This window comes from Polyodon spathula, chromosome 5 (assembly GCF_017654505.1).
Source record: "Polyodon spathula isolate WHYD16114869_AA chromosome 5, ASM1765450v1, whole genome shotgun sequence".
In the NCBI taxonomy this organism is placed as follows: domain Eukaryota; kingdom Metazoa; phylum Chordata; class Actinopteri; order Acipenseriformes; family Polyodontidae; genus Polyodon; species Polyodon spathula.
This window is the reverse complement of record NC_054538.1, coordinates 67,830,702-67,848,618: the sequence shown is the minus strand read 5'-3', so window position 1 is coordinate 67,848,618 and position 17,917 is coordinate 67,830,702. Positions and strand designations below refer to the sequence as shown.

Sequence of the window (17,917 nt, the reverse complement as noted above, 5' to 3'; positions counted from 1 at the left end):
AAAAACAGAAAGTGGGCTAACGATATACAACTTTAATGGGGCTATTGTGATCGTGAAATAAAATCTCCTTGTCTCTTTAACCCTGTATTATTTATCACAATCTTGAGGAGACTCCTATCTGGGCTTAAAGGGTTTAAGTTTTAAATATCAATGTACTGTATTACATTATAAAGATTTAGACAAACACTTGGCATCTGGGCAACATAGCTTACACTTGTATTCACTGTATGGACAACCTGTCATAAATAAATTATTAAAAAGAGTAGGCTAGAGATATTCATTGTCTTCTGGTTCATAACCCTGCTAGAAGAGCTGAAGGAGCAGATCCACCACAGCAGACAGTGCTTATTCTTGTATTTCTTTACCAAGGAAGTAAAACAATTATTTATTAATATAAAATATATATTTACAGTTTATTTGCTCCCTTGACATTTATATTTTTGTTATGGATGCATTTTGAGAGGGCTAAATCACAGCATGATAATACACATATTATATCTATATAATACTATCTCTATTGTATCCTGCATACCCCTTCCACTAATATTCAATGTCAGGGTTAAATTGGGAGTCAGAATAATACAAGTAAGGGTCTTATATAATAATTGATATAATATCTTATTCTAGTGTAACATCAAAATTGGCTCCCCTGAGTATTTTTTGTATGAAAAGCATGCTTTTTTTAAAAAATTGCCAATTACAAAGTTAATAGTTTTCCTTTATTTTCTTTCCTTTCCACTTATAAACTAATTAACTGCACCCCTTGGTAAAAGATCAAATAATCCAGTCATTTTGGACTTTATGTAACAAAATTAAGGATTAGTTAACAATTAGTTGACAACAAAAAGAACATACATTGTGTGCCTATACTGTACTTACCAGTTGCTGCATCCAGAATAAAAGCATTGTTTAAGATGAAAATTGTATGTACCTTTCAGAAGAAATTTAAAAGATAAATATAATCTGATAAAGATAATCTGACACTAAGGAAATTTCCGGTTTTACTGCTTGGTTTTCATCAAATAACATTTTGGTTTTGTTCTGTTGCCTGCTGAAGTTTACGTGCAGGAAACCCTGACTAATTGCTAAGGAAAATGCAGGTCCAAGTTAGTGAGGTTTAGCTGACTTCTCACTGGAAACAATGCTGTGTTTAGCTGTTGTTTTAATTATATTTACTTGTTTTGTTTTTAAAGACGGATCCAGTGCATGAGAGAGGGTAACATCATCAGTGAAAATATTCAGATTAGGAATTTTGCTATGGTAAACTTTTATAAGGGTCATGGTGCAAAAATGAGTGCACTCTGTAAGCAAAGGGTTTCTGATTCAAATAGAGAAGTACATTGAAATATAGGTTTCTTATAATTCTACCTCAGAATGTGTGAATAAAAAGCTTTCAGTTATGGATGATTGTACCCAGCGCTCCAGATTAGAAGAACCAAATCAGAAGTACAACTGTGACATTCTCTTTGTAGACATTCTGCAGTGATGATCAGGAAATCAGGTTGGATGCTGTGTCAGAAAACCAGCAACTGCACATAAACGATTCCTTTTTAAAACTGGATGGGGATTAAGGATATGTGGTATGAAATGTATGACATGCCCTCAGGAACATTTTTAACGCGTCTAAGTGTATTCATCAACTGGAAAAGACGTTTTTATAGCCATGAGAAGAATGTTCTTGCAGGAGAATAGCATTAGTGATATAAAAGGCTTTTTTATTTCTTTTATTTTTCAGGCCGCATTCTAGTTATACATTTGAATGATTATTATATATTTTATTTTTAAGCAATTGTCTAGTCATATGCATTCCAGTGTATTTTTCCAATTGTCTTCTTTGTTTTTCTGGCAAATGTAATGCCTGCAAACTGAAATAATTAACTACTGAATTATTATTATTACAGTGGTGACATGTGAATAGCTCCGTATTTTTTATATATTTTTTTTAATTATTTGCTAATTAATTTTGGATTCAAGTGGAACACCGTAGGAGTCACATCTAATTCATATGATTATTTTCAACTCAAACTGTGTTTTCTATAACTTAGAATTGTCAAATCTAAAAACAGAAAACAACATACATCAATAAGGTAAGTATGAAACTTAACAACTAAATACATTGTACTGGTCTCGACTGGGTTTGTAGGCTATGCATTTTTTACTTGTCTGATTGAAGGGGTTCGTTAGCACAAAATGTTGTTACAGAAAGCATTTTAGGAAATTGGCAATTGTGAGATACAACCTATAAAAAAACAAACCAAGTAGTGAATTTATTGATGCTTATTAAAGAAAAGACACATTAACCTAAAATGTCTGGGTGTAAATTATGGTAACTTAAAGCAGAAGGGCACACAATCAATCTTATACATGATTAGAATAGAATACATGTACAACGTTACATTCATATTTTATTAGAAACAAACCTTCAATTAAATTTAAAAAAAAAAGGTAATTGCATTTCTTTGTTGTTGTTTTATTTTGCCAAGATCATGGCCAAAGTATAAGGCTTAGACTTCAACTTAATTTCTATGTACCTGGATTTGAGGACTGGACCTTAAAAAGTGTGCCACAATGGTGTAATTTGGTTCTAAACCGGAAACGGTTACTTTATGATGCTTTCACTACAAAAAATAAAAAACACCATTGAAAATAATTTGCTTTAATGTCATGCACAGTGAAGCCATTTTAAGAAGTCTGATTTGCCAGAATAACACTTGATCTGAAGTGGGTAACGCCAACAGCACGGTAATCCTAATCCAATTGAGAATGCTGCCAACAAAACTAGATTACAATCATGATGCAGTTAAAAACATTAAAGACAGTGACAAAGACTTATAGTCCAAAAGATTAAGATAGTTGAAAGTTTCTTTTAGTACTTAGTGTATAAACTTTACAAGTACAGAAACTTGCCACTCCTGACATCACTCAATAGCAATAAATATAATTAAAATGAGGTAGGAAGTAGCTTGACTCTGAAACCCATTCCATTTTATATTTTAATTAATAACATGAGTCGCATGCAGTACTAAAAACTATTCATTAAACGGTGAATTCCTATTTATAAAAGTAAGTGCTTGGCTTGATTTTAAGGGTTAACGTTTAAATGCCACTCAGCTGGTTACCCAGTTTAAAAACCACACTCCTTTCTAGTACATTTTGCATTGATCGACTTTCAGAGAAGCTCAGTTTGCAGGAAATTTGCATACTCCTTTTTAAAAAAGTACCTTCCAGCTGAGAAGCAGTTTCAATGCTTAGGGGAGTTGAGCCCCTTATTTCATTTACTGGGCTTTCGATATTCTGTTTGCATAAATCATGGAATCATGAAACAGGTCCTAGGAGGAGATAGCAAGATGGTTGACTGGTTTTGGAATAACATCCATGTAAAACCGTGGGTAAAGGTTGCTATAGTTTAATCTTATGGTTGGTACGCACTAGTGTTGTTTTACATACCGATGTGGAAAATAATTTACTGTACTGCTGTAGCTTGTGGAAAAACATTTTTGTTTTAGGAAATACCTGTTGATGCAACAAATGGTGATCTTGAGGTTTATATTGTTCCATATATTTTATTGCATGAATTTGTATTTTCTTAAGTAAAACAAAAATAAAAATTGAAAGTGTCTTTTACTTACACCCGTAATCACTGCCTGACAACAATGCACAATACAAAATAATGTTTTGGTGGCAAAGTGACAAAGCACAGTACTTATGATTCTCACTGAAATGCAAAACCTGCATGCACTTAGGTTATGTTTTTGTCTAAATGAGTTCAACTTAATAGTAAATCACACTTAGTAGAGGCATGAGTTTTGCTGAAGAGATGTCATTATTAAACATTAACCCTTATCAACGGTACTGATGTTTGCTGATTACAACCGATACGGATACCCTTATTGCCATGAGTGAACGGAAACTACCAAAAATTTTGAATCACTGGATTTTGTGGTTTATTTCGTTTTAACTGCCTACATATATATAGGGCAAAAAAAAATAGTTTTTTTCAATTTAACTGCCTATATATATATATATATATATATATATATATATATATATATATATATATATATATATATATATAATTATATGTAGGCAGTTAATAAAATTGAAAAACCACAAAGGCAGTGATTTCTATCATTTATAATTGTTCTATTGAAAGATATAAAACCAACACGTGTTGATACTCAGTTGCCCCCCAAAGGATGGACCCCTGGTCGAAATCACCCACACCGCAAGACAAACAAGGACAACACATGCCGATGTGTAACATAGACACAAGATCAGAAAGACAAACGAGACAAACAGGGATTGTTAGTGATTCAGTAGGATGTGACTGTTTATACCTGCCACTCAGTGGAGAGGAAGAAAAACCCTTGAGGCTGATTAAGGGAAAACCTCTGGTGGCCCTAGCAGACAGGAAGCCTCCACTCCGTGTTAATTATGTGTTAGTTAATATGGGATCAATCAGCGGTTTGCTACTATCATGTCTGCTTGGAATAGAAAAGGTGAACTCCAGTCATTCTCCTAATAGTGGAACTCCTTAACTCACCATGTATTAATGCTGTAATATTTGAGAGGATGAGCAGACATACAAATAGATTGCTGAGGAAGTCAAGCGCCCCGTATTTTGATTAGATGGGGATTAGCATTAGCCTTGACTGGAAATGCTGCCACGATTTGCATATTGGAGGAAAGCTGAAGTGTGAAAGCTGTGGAGGAGGGAGGTTACAGATTTAAACTGTAAACTAAAGCAACTTTTTGCATGTTGCAATAGTGAGCAGATCTGAAGAGGGAGCCGAGGTTTGCTATAGTGGGGAGCGATTAACAGTAGATGGTGGGATCTTCTGAACAGTGCAGAGATCTGAGGAAGAAAACGATGGAGTGCTGTCAGTAGTGTGCAGTGGCCTGCTGCAGAGAGCAGAGATCTGCTGAGTGCAGTGGATATTGATCTTGTTAAGGTGGTTTAGATGGAGCCGGAGATGGACTGCCTTTGGGCAGAGATGAAGAATGCATAGATCCGATGCCGCTGCAGAACCTGAGAGGATGAAGAATATGTTGCTCTGAGGCTGCTGCAAAACCTATTGATTTGGTCAGGGGCAGTCTATGAGTGTATTGTCTACTGTGGGGTAGGAGGACACTTTGACTGAAACATTAGTCACGGTTTCCGTATCTGACTGTTGGCTCACATTGAATGAAATGATGACTCTGAAAGTTGAATATATTAGCGCAGAGAGGCAGTTGCCCAATGTTTTGATATGTTTCACACATATTTCTCAAGGGAGCCTGTGTTTGAATCAAAACATTGATGGTATTTATAGGTTTTTGACGGCATGACAACTACTTGTTATTGTTTATATTCATAATCCATGATTTATTCTTACATGATGTAATGATGTTCTATATATTGTGGCATCATTTTTACTTGTATCATTAAATCTATATTGATTCTAATTAACATTATTTTATATAAACTTAGATTTATATTATCTTAGAATGCTGGCTCTGAGGATCAGCCTTGATTTGGCCTCCCCAGCTCATCAGCATGTAAAACTTTTGAATTAATTATTTAGTTTCTCTAATTATTTTTAACTTGTATATATTTATTGGAATTATTTAGTTCATTCTTTTCTGTTGAGTCCTACTGGCATAATCGTGTATATATATATATATATATATATATATATATATATATACACAATATATGTGGTCTTAGTTGACATTTTTCTTGTATTAGAAGATTAGTTGCTCTATAAAAGAGGAAGAGTGAGTCACATAGCTTGGTAATTGTCAGTCTTCCACAAGCTGTCAGCAGCTTCCTATTCTCGCTCTTATTGGTTTTTACTTTCTGTCTTGGCACAACAGTTTTCATATTGTCATTACATCTGATTCACTCTAAAGCTAAGTATGAACCTACCAATGAGATGAACTTGTATGAAAATGGTGAAATATAAAGCAATTTAGTAAATACTGAATATGGAACCAATTTTGCTTTTGTTTCTTTTGAACTCAGAGATCATCAACGATGCGTTTATGAAAGCAAATAAATATGTATGCATATTCATTTAAAATCCATGATTTTTGCCAACTGTATTTTGATTGTATTAATATAGGTTTAAAATCTATACCCCTCGCTATAGTGTGGATTCGGACATATCGCAGTCCTGGAGTTGGCTCACAATTTTTACTGTCTAACTGCGCTTCCCTTAGCTGCACTATACATAGACACTTAGAATTACTGTTCGTTGTTTTCGTACTGCACATCACAAAACAATGAAAAACAAAGCATTAATATCGTACTGTTATCCTATACACACGTAATTCACAATAATACAAAGCAAATGAAATATCTACTTGCTGAAGCGGTTTTTATATTAGCAGACGAGGTGTTCGCGTGTGGCGGCGATGCACTAGCAAAAGCCACAAGGCAGTGACATCAGCTCTTTTTTAAAACTAATTTTAGCTCAGTTCCTGTTAGCCTATTTGTTAAAATTACATTAGACCCGCTACACTATCATTATCAACCAATCAGTTATGCCTGGCTGTGCTTCCCCACCACGTCGTTCTTAAAATGGAACCCATGAGCCAGCTGCTGCCATCTTCATCCTTATTTTCAACAACAGAAACTAAAAACAAAGGTTGTTGCAAGGCATGGGTCTCCCTTGTATAAGACCCATGCCTTGCATAAGACACACTCCACCCCTGTAAAACATGCACCTCTTGTAAAATACTTTGGTATACTAAAAGCTGAGTGGTAAAGCAAAAGATATGTAATGAAGCAAATAGTAATTTAAACTTTGTTTACATATAATATATCATCAATATATTAATTAAGCTTACACTGAATTTGTTATTCTGTTAGACAATTTAAATATAACATTCTTGGTTTTAGTATAAAAGGTTTGTCTGTAGCATCAGCATTTAGCTACAATAGAAAATGGGTTAGTATTTAAAAGTGCACAAGGTTTCAGCTAGGTCCTAATTATTAGATGAAGAGAGGTGTATAAAATGAGTGTGGGTGAGAGCTGACAGAGAGATTCAGAGATCAAACAAAGGGAATCAGATCCTATCCAATCTCTAACCAGGAACTAGAATGAGGCTATTATTTACACACTTCACATACTCACATATTGTACAGCCATAGCTGACTGCTGAAATGTTTATAAAGAAAGAGGAGAAGCCATTGTTCTGGTTATTGTTGTGAATTCAGCTGTGTAATTTAACTTCACAGACATCCATTTTCCAGAAATATGCAGCAGCAATAACAATGGGATGTTTTTTTTTAGACATGGCCCTGAAATGTAAAAACATCTTTCAGTTCATCGACCCATAGAATTTTCTGAGTCTAAATGAAATCACTGAGCAACATCACCCCCTTTACACGATGTAGCTGTTGCACTCCTGTACAGTATTTAAATAAACTGATGAAATGCATTATAGGTGCTTAGACTTTATCAAGTCAAGTTTACCCTTACCCTTACCCTTCATATACAGTACACATAACTGTATGAAGTCAATCCAAACAAACTCATAAGAGAAAACTCTGGTCCACAAGCAAGTCCATGTAAAGGAAGTGTAACAAACCACAAATGTAAAATCAACTGGATAGAGATTTTAACAGTTCCAGTCCCTAAAAGAAACATATTTGAAAAGTACAACAAAGAATACAATTTCTGTTGCAGATGTACCTACTATAAAAACATTTAACCAAAGAAAAGGAGTTTTATTTTATTTTGCTTCTGCCGGTTGACAGGAATCTCTGTCACAAGGTAAAACAGTCACTAATAATAATAATAATAATAATAATAATAATAATAATAATAATAATAATAATAATAATAATAATTAAATGAACCAAACCACCGGCCATGAATATTAAATGAAGAGTCGACGGACAGGAAATTAGGATTTTCATTGAATAAATATAGTCCTACACAATGGCAAGACCATGTAAAACTGCAAACCTCATTTCTCTGTAACCTAGACTAAAAACTTTTACAAACAAAACCACTTTGTACTAATAATATAACCAATATCTGCATGCCTAGGTGTGTTATTCATTTTACGGTGAAGTGCTGATAACTACCCTAAGATCCCCACCCTACCAAAGTGACTTGGTTGTCAAGTGAATCAGGCAGAATGGTCCTGAAAGTTCCAAGCTGTGCTGTTGTGGAGAATACCCACTGATTTGAAGTAACATATGCATTTTTTTTCCAGTCGCATCTGAATTGTACTGGGATTTTAGAAACATTCGAATAGCGTTGTCATCGGTGTCTATCCAGTCTTCAAATTCGTGGGCATCCGGTTCTCTTGGTGGATCAACAACAATTGCTTTTCCCATGGGTGCTTATACCAGACCTCCTTTTTTCCAGCAATTCCTGACTGTTGAACCTCTGACATTTGCGAGCATTAGAATGGCATCTAAAAAACTGATCTTCCCGGCAATTTCCACAGCAGTAGCTTTGTTGTTCTCATTGTCAGTGTGGTGCAACACTGTGCAAACCATTTGCTTGCGAAAGTATGCCTTGGCAATTCTGATAATTCCCTGATCACATGGCTGAAGGATTGAAGTTGTGTTCTTTGGGAGGAATTGAAGCCGGATATTCCTCAATGCCATACTTTTTGTCATGTGGGCTGACCCAACTTTCGATCCCAGTCCTTCAGTCACTCGCTTAATAGGTAGCCTGTCATCCAGGCAGATACATTGGCAGTGTAGCGGAGTGGAAGATGTCTTGCATTTTTAAAACACCATGGGTTTTGACTTTCCCCGATGATGAAAAGGTCCTTTTTATTACCAGCCATGGAGCAGATGAATAGAGCGGTGATTCTTTTCTTTTTTTACTTCTTTTCTCCTTTTTTATTGTCGGATTTAAAGGTGAGCGTCCCATCGTGCTCAAAAGAAAATTCCACTTTCATTTGCATTCCAAATGCCACGTCTCATTTCGATCCACTCATTTTCTAACCGTTTTTCACGTGACCCAATGTCTGCGTCTTCGGCTTCTCCGTGCATTTTCTTTAAAACCATCCCCTCTCATTTTTTTAAAGTGATCAAACCTGTGGTTATTTAATAAAGCCCAGCCACGCAGCACACAGAATTTGACAGGCTGCACAAAATGTGACAATAAGCAAAGAACCTATGGTGCATGGCGAGTGGTTCTCAAAAATCGGAATAATAAACAGGGTATGATATTAAGCGAGGTGATATAAAACAGGTTCACCTGTATTTTGTATTAGTATGCTAATTATTTCAAGTCGTGCAAACTTTACCCTGAAACAAAGGCTGTTTTGGTTTTGAATGGATTTGAATGAATGAATCTGCTTTTCTTATTGTTTCAATACTGAGAAACCCCAAGCTTGTTGTATAGTGCTTCAGGAGTGAAGTACAAATCCTACTGTTTTTTTGTTTTAATGGGTAGATTTCTGTATGTGCATAATTACAATTACAATAGTAGGACAGTGTAGATTATATATAGCATTGGCTCTCCTCCATGCTCTGCTCTGCTCATACCAAACTACCCACTGCTGAAAAGAAATGGAAGAAAATCACTCTCCCTGCTTCCTTCAATCTCTATCACTCGCTCCTCACTTCCTTCTCTTCTACACTGACCTCTGCCAACACTCCTACTTCCACTATCATACAGTCTTCCACTAACAATCCTCGTAAACTTTTCTCTACCTTCTCCTCCCTCCTTAGCCCTCCCTCCATATTCCGTCATGGCTGATGACTGCCTCCTTCTCCAAAATCTCAGACCTCCACAAACTCTTCATTACCTCTCCTCCTTTCCCACCCATACCATGTCCTCTGTTCACTCCCTCCCCAACACCCTCTGCAACTCCTACTATTCTACCAACCTTCTCACCCCTCTCGGATTCCGATCTTTGCTCCTTGCTCGAAAGCCATAAACTCTTGTACTCCCCTATCGCTGCCTTGACCTTTCTGCTCCCTCCTATCTCCAGACTATCATTTCTCCCTACACCACGTCTCGCCTCCGCTCCTCCAATCTCCTCCACTCCCCCGCCCCTCAGTGGTGGAACGACCTACCCACGGAATATTAGGACTGCTCAGTCCCTGACCACCTTCTGGTGCCTCCTCAAGACACACATGTACCATACTGGACTATATGGCACCCAATTGTACCAGTACTTGCATCAGCTTGTGCTTGCACTGAACCGCTCTATACCTTGTCGTATTCAACTACTGCTTCTAACTAGAACTACTTACTGTGTCTTGTATTTGATTTTACTCTTATAAGTCACCATACCCAAGTTTATTAAATCATTCTCATTTATCATACTTACTACGTTCTTACTGGACTTTGCTCATATAAGCAAATATTTACTATACGTTTTAACTGCTCTCAGTCAGACTCACTTGTTACTGTATTCTTTATTTTGCTCTTACTTGAATTTGGTCTTATTGTACTTTCATAACTGCTCTTATCTGTATTATGATACTCTGTAATGTGATATTTTATTATGTGATACTTTGTACTGTGATATTTTATAACAATTGTAAGTCGCCCAGGATAAGTGCATTTGCTAAGAAATAAATAATAATAATTGCACATACAGCAGTATAACTACAAAGAAAGTACTCGCTTAACCAAGTTACAAAACAAAATAGTGCTTAGCAGCAGGAATCTCGAAGACTTAAAAACATTATGACCTTTAATTTAGAGTTCTCCTGACTGTCTGTTCCCAGACAAATGACTCACTTAATGCCCTGAATATACACATGTGAAAATTCATAGAATATATATGAAAATTACTGTCCATGTCAAAACAGCCTTAAAAGAAATGTAGCTTCAGCAATTTCAACAGCTAGCCTCTGTTTTTTGTAATTTACATATTTTACTCTTTGCTATTTGCAGGAAATAAATTAATTCTTTCTGCATTATTGTTTTCATCAGAAAGTCAAGGAGGGTTGCAAATTTCAATTGAAAATAATGAAAAGGGTGTTGTGACAGCAAACATGCATCCTTCACATCACTGGGATTTTTCATTTCTCTCGAGACAGAGACTCGTGGCAGCAATCAATCAGTAGGATGGGGATCTTAAAAAAGGCCACTTGCATGAAAATATGTTTTACTAATTTAATAGAGGAACAGCAGCATATCTCAAGAGCGCTCCCTAGGGTCCTTGTCTTGTCAAAAGTTGAATAGTTATCGGCTGCTAAAAAGCATTTTTACTGACAGCAGTGACGATTAATTTTTTACTGAAAGTTACATGAGTGGCATTATACAGGCTGGTTGTAAAGTAACTCGGACATGTATCATTGCTACAACATTCATAGGATACATTCAGATCATCTGCTTTTTGAAGCATCTCTACATTGACAGTTATACACATCATACACATGGGAGGGGTCATACGCAAAAAACACTCCCATCATATAATAATAGACGTATCCCCTCAACTCAACACCTCATGACCAGTATGACAGTAAACACAGACACAGTGAAGCGTTCCTAGCTTTGTATACTGGTAAGTTAGTGATCAGCAGATGTGTCAGCTGCATGAAGAGCACAGCTTGCGGTTTTCACTAACTCTACTGCATAGAATAAATGCATTTTTTTCTATGTATAAATACTGAGACTTTCTTCCTATGCATCGGGACGTGGGACATTTGCTGTCCCGACCCTATAGGGACTGTTGGCATGTATGATAATATGCTTCCCATTTAGAAAACAATATCAGATTTTGGTTTTGTTGCTTCACCTCGATTCAGCACCAAACTAAATTAAAGTGTTACCTGTAAAAGGACATAACATAAAAATTATGTTTAGCAGCAGTCAGATGCACTGAACTCAGAACGCTGCAATATAAGGCCTACAGATAACAACACACATCCCCCACAGATGAAAATTGCAGCAGATTATTTTCGTTGATCAACAGGAACCATCCACTTTGTGGCCTCAAATCAGCAGTAAACAACAGATATTAAATTTGAAAAAAAAACATATATTAAATTTGAAATTGTAAACAGTGGAATTAAGTAATTGGAATTGGTGTTTTTGATTTCAGGTGAAAATTGTTCCAATGAAAATTTGAGAGTGTCTAATCCAATGATAACAAACACAAATACTAACAGATGCTGAGAAGCCCCTGATTTCGAGTTTGTCTCGAAGTAGCCAGCCTGTCTAGCTGTTCATACAGTGTTATGTAGCAACGGACAAGTGTAAGACAGGGATACGATTTATAGCTGAAAATGATGGAAGAACTTGTGAACCTAATTGGACCTAGCTCTAAATGTCTTCCAGCACAATTCTGCTGAGATGACTTTGTTCTTGAGAAGTTTAACTGTCAGCATGGCATCCAGACACAGCTGCCATGGCTGAGCGTAGTGTCAATTGAAAGTTTGTTGTTGCAGCGTTATTTTTTTTTCTTTTACTGATCTAACAGATATAACTAAAGCAATCTGATCTCCCTTGCTTGTGACATTTCAAAATAAGTGATATTTATGTAATATCTCCATGATAGGTGTTATAAGGAATGGTAGTAATAGATATAGTGGCAGCTCAGAAAACTTCTCCTATAACTTGCTTTTAAGGCAGTTGAATTGCTAAGCTGGTGGTCCAGGGGTAGTTGTTTTTGGGTTAAGCTACGAGGTTAAGCTGCCATTGAAAGTAGGGTTGAGAACTTTTCCTCTTGCCACCTGCTCCATGATAATAACAAAATATGTCATTGGTTAAGACTAAAGCACAGAGTGCGCTGGTTTTGGAGAGGTTGTGCTGCTGAAACACATATAGCCCTCTGTGACAGAGTGGTTGCAGTGCACAGGTCTGGTGATGTCACGAACCAGGAAATGAAACAATAACAATGTTTTGTATGGGCAAAACGGCACTGCTGCGCTCGTATTTAATAATTTAACAAAAAAATAAAACAGTTTAAACAAAAAAAAAAAAAAAAAAAAACATACACAAAACAAAGCAAAGGGCACTCTGGGCAAAGTAAAACAGTAATTAATTTAGACTCACGTCTCGCCTCTTGACACTGTCCTCCCAATAAGCCTGGAGTGCGTCTTTTTATAGTCTGTGGCTGGGCTTTAACCCCGTCCCCATCGACTACACACTTTAAGACCTTCTTTTTCGCCAGTCTCAAACAGCAAATAATAACATGAATGGCTTTGTCCGCCTGCATAAAAATACAATATAATTATATAATAGTAATAATACAAAAAATAAGAGGTGGGCATTTTGCCACACCCTCAGATTAAAGCATCAAGGAATTCCAATGTTTTGAAAAAGCAGATGGAGAAACTGTAGGGCTTTCTGTATAATTCAGCATAGGATACACTGTGACAATGTTTATTTTTAACAATATATTTACAACAACGAATACATTTGGTACATTGTGAGGCACCATAAACCTCCTTGTGAATGAAAAAGTACTGTACATTTAACCTTTTTTCTTTTCTCTGATAGGTTGGAACTTCAAACTTCACAAAGCACAGTCAGCACATAAGAGGAGACAAGCTGCGAGTGGCCCTATGGCAGAATACTGCACAATATAGGTAAGCACTATTAAGGCTTCATGCCTTGAGCCTATTATTCAATCTCCTTTATCATTTGTGTTGGAGGTTGATTAGCACTTACTCCCAGGGGCAACACTGAAGAAATAAGTCCTTCACTGAGCCTCCAGCCGTTCCATTGCAGATTTTGATCTGCTCCGTCTCAGATTTGGAGATGGAGAGTAATTGGAAGGAAACCTCTTGGGGAATACTGTGTGGGGGCTCAGTAGAGACAACTCCTTTGCATACATTTGGGGGACTGTGCTCTCTGGAGTAGTTTGAACTCATTTTAACTGCATTCTAGAGTACAGTACTATTTAGTGGACTACAGCCCATAGTTTCCGGTCTAATTATTATTTTTTAAGTTGCAGAAATATCAGGAACAGGGTGTCATGGAAACTATATGCTGCACTTGTCCTTTATCACCAGCTTCACCCTTAATAGGCATTGACATAGTTATCTGTATAAATTGGTAGAGCAACTGCATGTTAGGCGACAAACTGGTTCCATGGTTCCCGCATGCCAATTCTCAATGTGAAATTTCTGATTCGCTCATGTCTAAGGAGGTCTTAGCGGTTTAATACAGAAAGGATAAGCCAATGATCCTATTGATTATGATGGTATTCAATAAAGCCTGACTGAAATGAAAACGTATTATGAACCCATTGTTCATATTAGAGAATGCATGTAAAAATAGGGGTCTACAAAAGTCTTTATCGCAAGTAACCACCCCGACTGATTTGTTCAGCTTACATGCACAATTGTGACTGACATTAATGTTGATGGTGACGGTGTTTTGAAGGATTGGTGTGCCAGAGATTTGAGAGACTTTATGAATGTCACCCCATTTAAAGTGTTTTCTCCAATCTATAGCTATATGAACATTTCCTTTGGTTAAAGTAAATAATAATAGGTATGAAAGTTTTTACTTGCCTTTGTTTTGTGCAAGTTTTACATTTTCCTCTTGTGTTGTTTAGTCTCTTATGGGCCTTTTGAACATTAACATCATTATGCAACCCCATAGCATCCTCTCCTTACATTGCATAAACCATCACTTCAGTAAAGCTGTAGGAAAAACGCTAGGTGCACCAAAAAAGGGTTCACTAGTAACAGTAAAATGACTTGCTCAGAAAAGAGTGTGAGAGGATATTAGCCCCCTTCCTGCCATGTTACTATATATATATATATATATATATATATATATATATATATATATATATATATATATATATATATATATATATATAAAATTGTAAAGTTCAGGGTTGATTTTAAGGTTATGCTTATTACATACTAAGCATTAAATGGTTTAGCTCCTTCATATCCTCATATTTAAATGATATTTTAATCCCATACACACCTATATGACCATTATGATCTCAGGACTGCTTACTGTCCCTAAAATTTTTAAAAAGAACACAGGAGGTAGGACATTTGGCTTTAAGGCTCCCAAACTATGGAATCAACTGCCAGTTTCTGTAAGGTAGGCACCAACTGTAGGGGTTTTTAAAACCCGATTGCAGACATATTTTTATAATCTGTTGTTCATATTTTAAATGTTATTACCTGTATTGTACTGCATTTTATCTGTATAGTTTTGCATTTAACAACAACTTTACGCCCCCTGTGCACAGCTCGGCAAAATCTGGTAATTACATTCAGAATGTACCTCCAATAGTAGAGGATACATTTCCCCTGATATCTCTGGAAACACATTCTTTCTTTTCTATTTTTTTATTTATGAATTCCTCAACGTACTTGTATTAAAAATAATACATATTTGCAATGTAGAAAAATATACTCTCAAAGATTAAATACGTGCTTAAAGATTAAGTAGCGGTGTTCCAAAAAATATAGCGTTATACAGCTCCACGTGTTGCTACAACAGTTTAAATAATGTACCTGTAATTTCTCTTTTCATTATTAACATCCTGACAACTTTTTACACTTGTAACTTTAAAATCTGTTTCAAAGCTCTTTTCAAAATGGCTGCTGTAGTGCACTGGGGTTTGAGATCTGTCCTCTAAATCCCTGCATGAAGAGTGGTTTAAAAAAAAAAAAACAAACACATGCTCTGGCTTTTCTGTTCTGTACCACATCATAGATCATCTGTTTGACAATGTGGGCAATAATCCTTACACTATCAGTGCTAGAGCTGTCATTTTGCAAATAGCTTTGAAACTAATTTAAAGTTTTAAGTGTAAAACTTGTCATTGTTAACAATTAAAATAAATAACAGGCACATTATTTAAACAGTAGCAACACGACATAACACTATTTTTCAGAACCCCGATACTTACTCTTGAACCAAACAATGCATAGCAACATTATATAGACATCTGCCACTACACTATATTGAATACAATCAGTCAACACATGGCTTATAAAAATCTGCTTCTGACATACAGTTGAGTGGATGTGATTAACTCTTTAAAATGAATAGTATGGGTTCAATATTGACTGCCCCCCCCCCCCCCCCCCCCCCCCCCATAAGAGTCTCTTTTTATAAATCTCTACAAGTTTGTGTAGGGATGAAAAGTAAAGTGTACCTACAGAGAAAGGCTAGACTGTGAGTTTGACAGGATTTTATAAACAGATATCAATCAGTAATGTAGAGTGAGGATTTATGCTGACAGATGATACATCAACAGTGGGGCGGTTTGCATCTTTATAAGTTTATATCTATGTATACTGATGAACAGTGAAAATGCAGCAGTCTGAGTTTTACATCAGTAGCTCATTGGGCACATACATAATGTTATTTACATTTTAAATAGTGAGCAGATAGGTTTGTATACTGAGTTCAAGTCACTGGATTTCATAAAAACACCAGCTGCTCAGTGTTTGTTAATTGAGTTAAATTTACCAAAATTAATTGATTAAGAATCTGTATAAATAGCCATTTGAAAAAACGTGATTTTAATTAACACAAGAACAGCGAATGATACGACCATGCCCCTCTTAAGTAATGAAAATCGCCTGGTTGCTATTAGCATGTCTGTGAGAGATGATGCCCGGAGATGTTCTGCTTCAGAGAAACCAGGAAACTGGCACTGTGAGGGACAGTCCACGTCCTGGAAGGCAGATGGTTACCACACCAGCCCAGGACCATCACATTTGACTGATCCCTCTGCATAATTGCTTTCAGACTGCAATGGCTACAGCATGAGAAATTCCAGGAAGAAATAACTTGAGCATCAGCAGAATGACTGTAGCTTTCCATCTGCGTGAAAATGATGAGCATGTTCGGAGGCCGTTCAGGGGTAACATGTTGACAGCTGAGAGACGGAATCGCAGTCTTCTGTGGGCCAGAAAACATCTGAGGTGGTGACAGAAAGAGTTTTTTATTCACAGATGAATGCCATTTTTCACAGACCTGACGGAAGACAACGTGTGTGGAGACGTCGTGATGAGCGTTATGCTGACTGTTGCATTGTTGAAGCCAACCAGTGGGGCGTTGGAAGTGTGTTGAAGTGGGCAGGAATCTCCTTTAACACAAGAACGTCTTTGGCTGACACTGAGGGCAACCTTACTGCTTAGAGATACATTGACAAAGTCCTTGAGGCACAGCTTTGTTGTTCCTCCAAGCCAATCCGGAAGTGTCGATTTTCCAGCAGGACAATGCAAGACCACAGAGTGTTATGATTACAATTGCACGACTTCAAGCCAACAATGTCGATATTTTGCCGTATCCAACTTTTTCTCCTGACATGAGTCCAAATGAACATCTGTGGGCCCAAATCGCCAGTACCATCCACAGGTCACAACCACGCCCAGCCAATCTTTGCCAGCTGGCTGCAACTACACAGGAAGAGTGATGGAACATCCCACAGCAGTCTATCCAAACTCTGCTTTATTTTACCTTTTTATGTAATTCCAAACAAATTAACAACCCACATCTTCAAAACTGAAGTACCAACAGTGTCTGAGAAGCCAGTGTTATAGCATAATGACCTGTGTATGAGAGAATATAAGAACAAGTAGAAGTAAGCCAAGGTCTGTTTACTTACTTGCCGATAGAACACATACACAGACTTTCACAGCCCTATAACTCAATATGGTATGATTGCCATGAATTGGCTTTTTTGTGATATGTTGTGGCATACAGCAGAAACATGCTCTCTGATGGGTGAAAGATCCTCAGCCGTCTATAATGACTTGTACAATTGAAGGTACTAGAAACCTGAACTGTCCCACACTGTCCAGGTGAACACAAGCCATAAGGGCAATTACAGATGCTTGGATTCTAAAGACAAACCCTGGATTCAATATAGTCTTTTTTGACTTGTCATTTTGAAGTGCTTCCACATACTGGACACCACTTTTGGAGGGGCTTGAAAGTCTTGTCTCAAAATGCTGCCAGTCAATTAAAAACCAGGACAGCTTAGCCCAAAAAATATGCTAGATATGTTGTAA

The 17,917-nt window shown here is 36.7% G+C and overlaps 1 long non-coding RNA gene across 1 annotated transcript in view; it reads left to right on the top strand.

Annotated features, from left to right (window-relative positions):
* Positions 1 to 13,476, top strand: part of LOC121315328 — a 96,266-nt gene extending 82,790 nt beyond the window's left edge. Inside the window, exon 3 of the long non-coding RNA XR_005950243.1 lies at positions 13,416 to 13,476. This is a non-coding gene — a long non-coding RNA (uncharacterized LOC121315328). The remainder of the gene's footprint in view (positions 1 to 13,415) is intronic.
* The last annotated feature ends 4,441 nt before the right edge of the window (positions 13,477 to 17,917 follow it).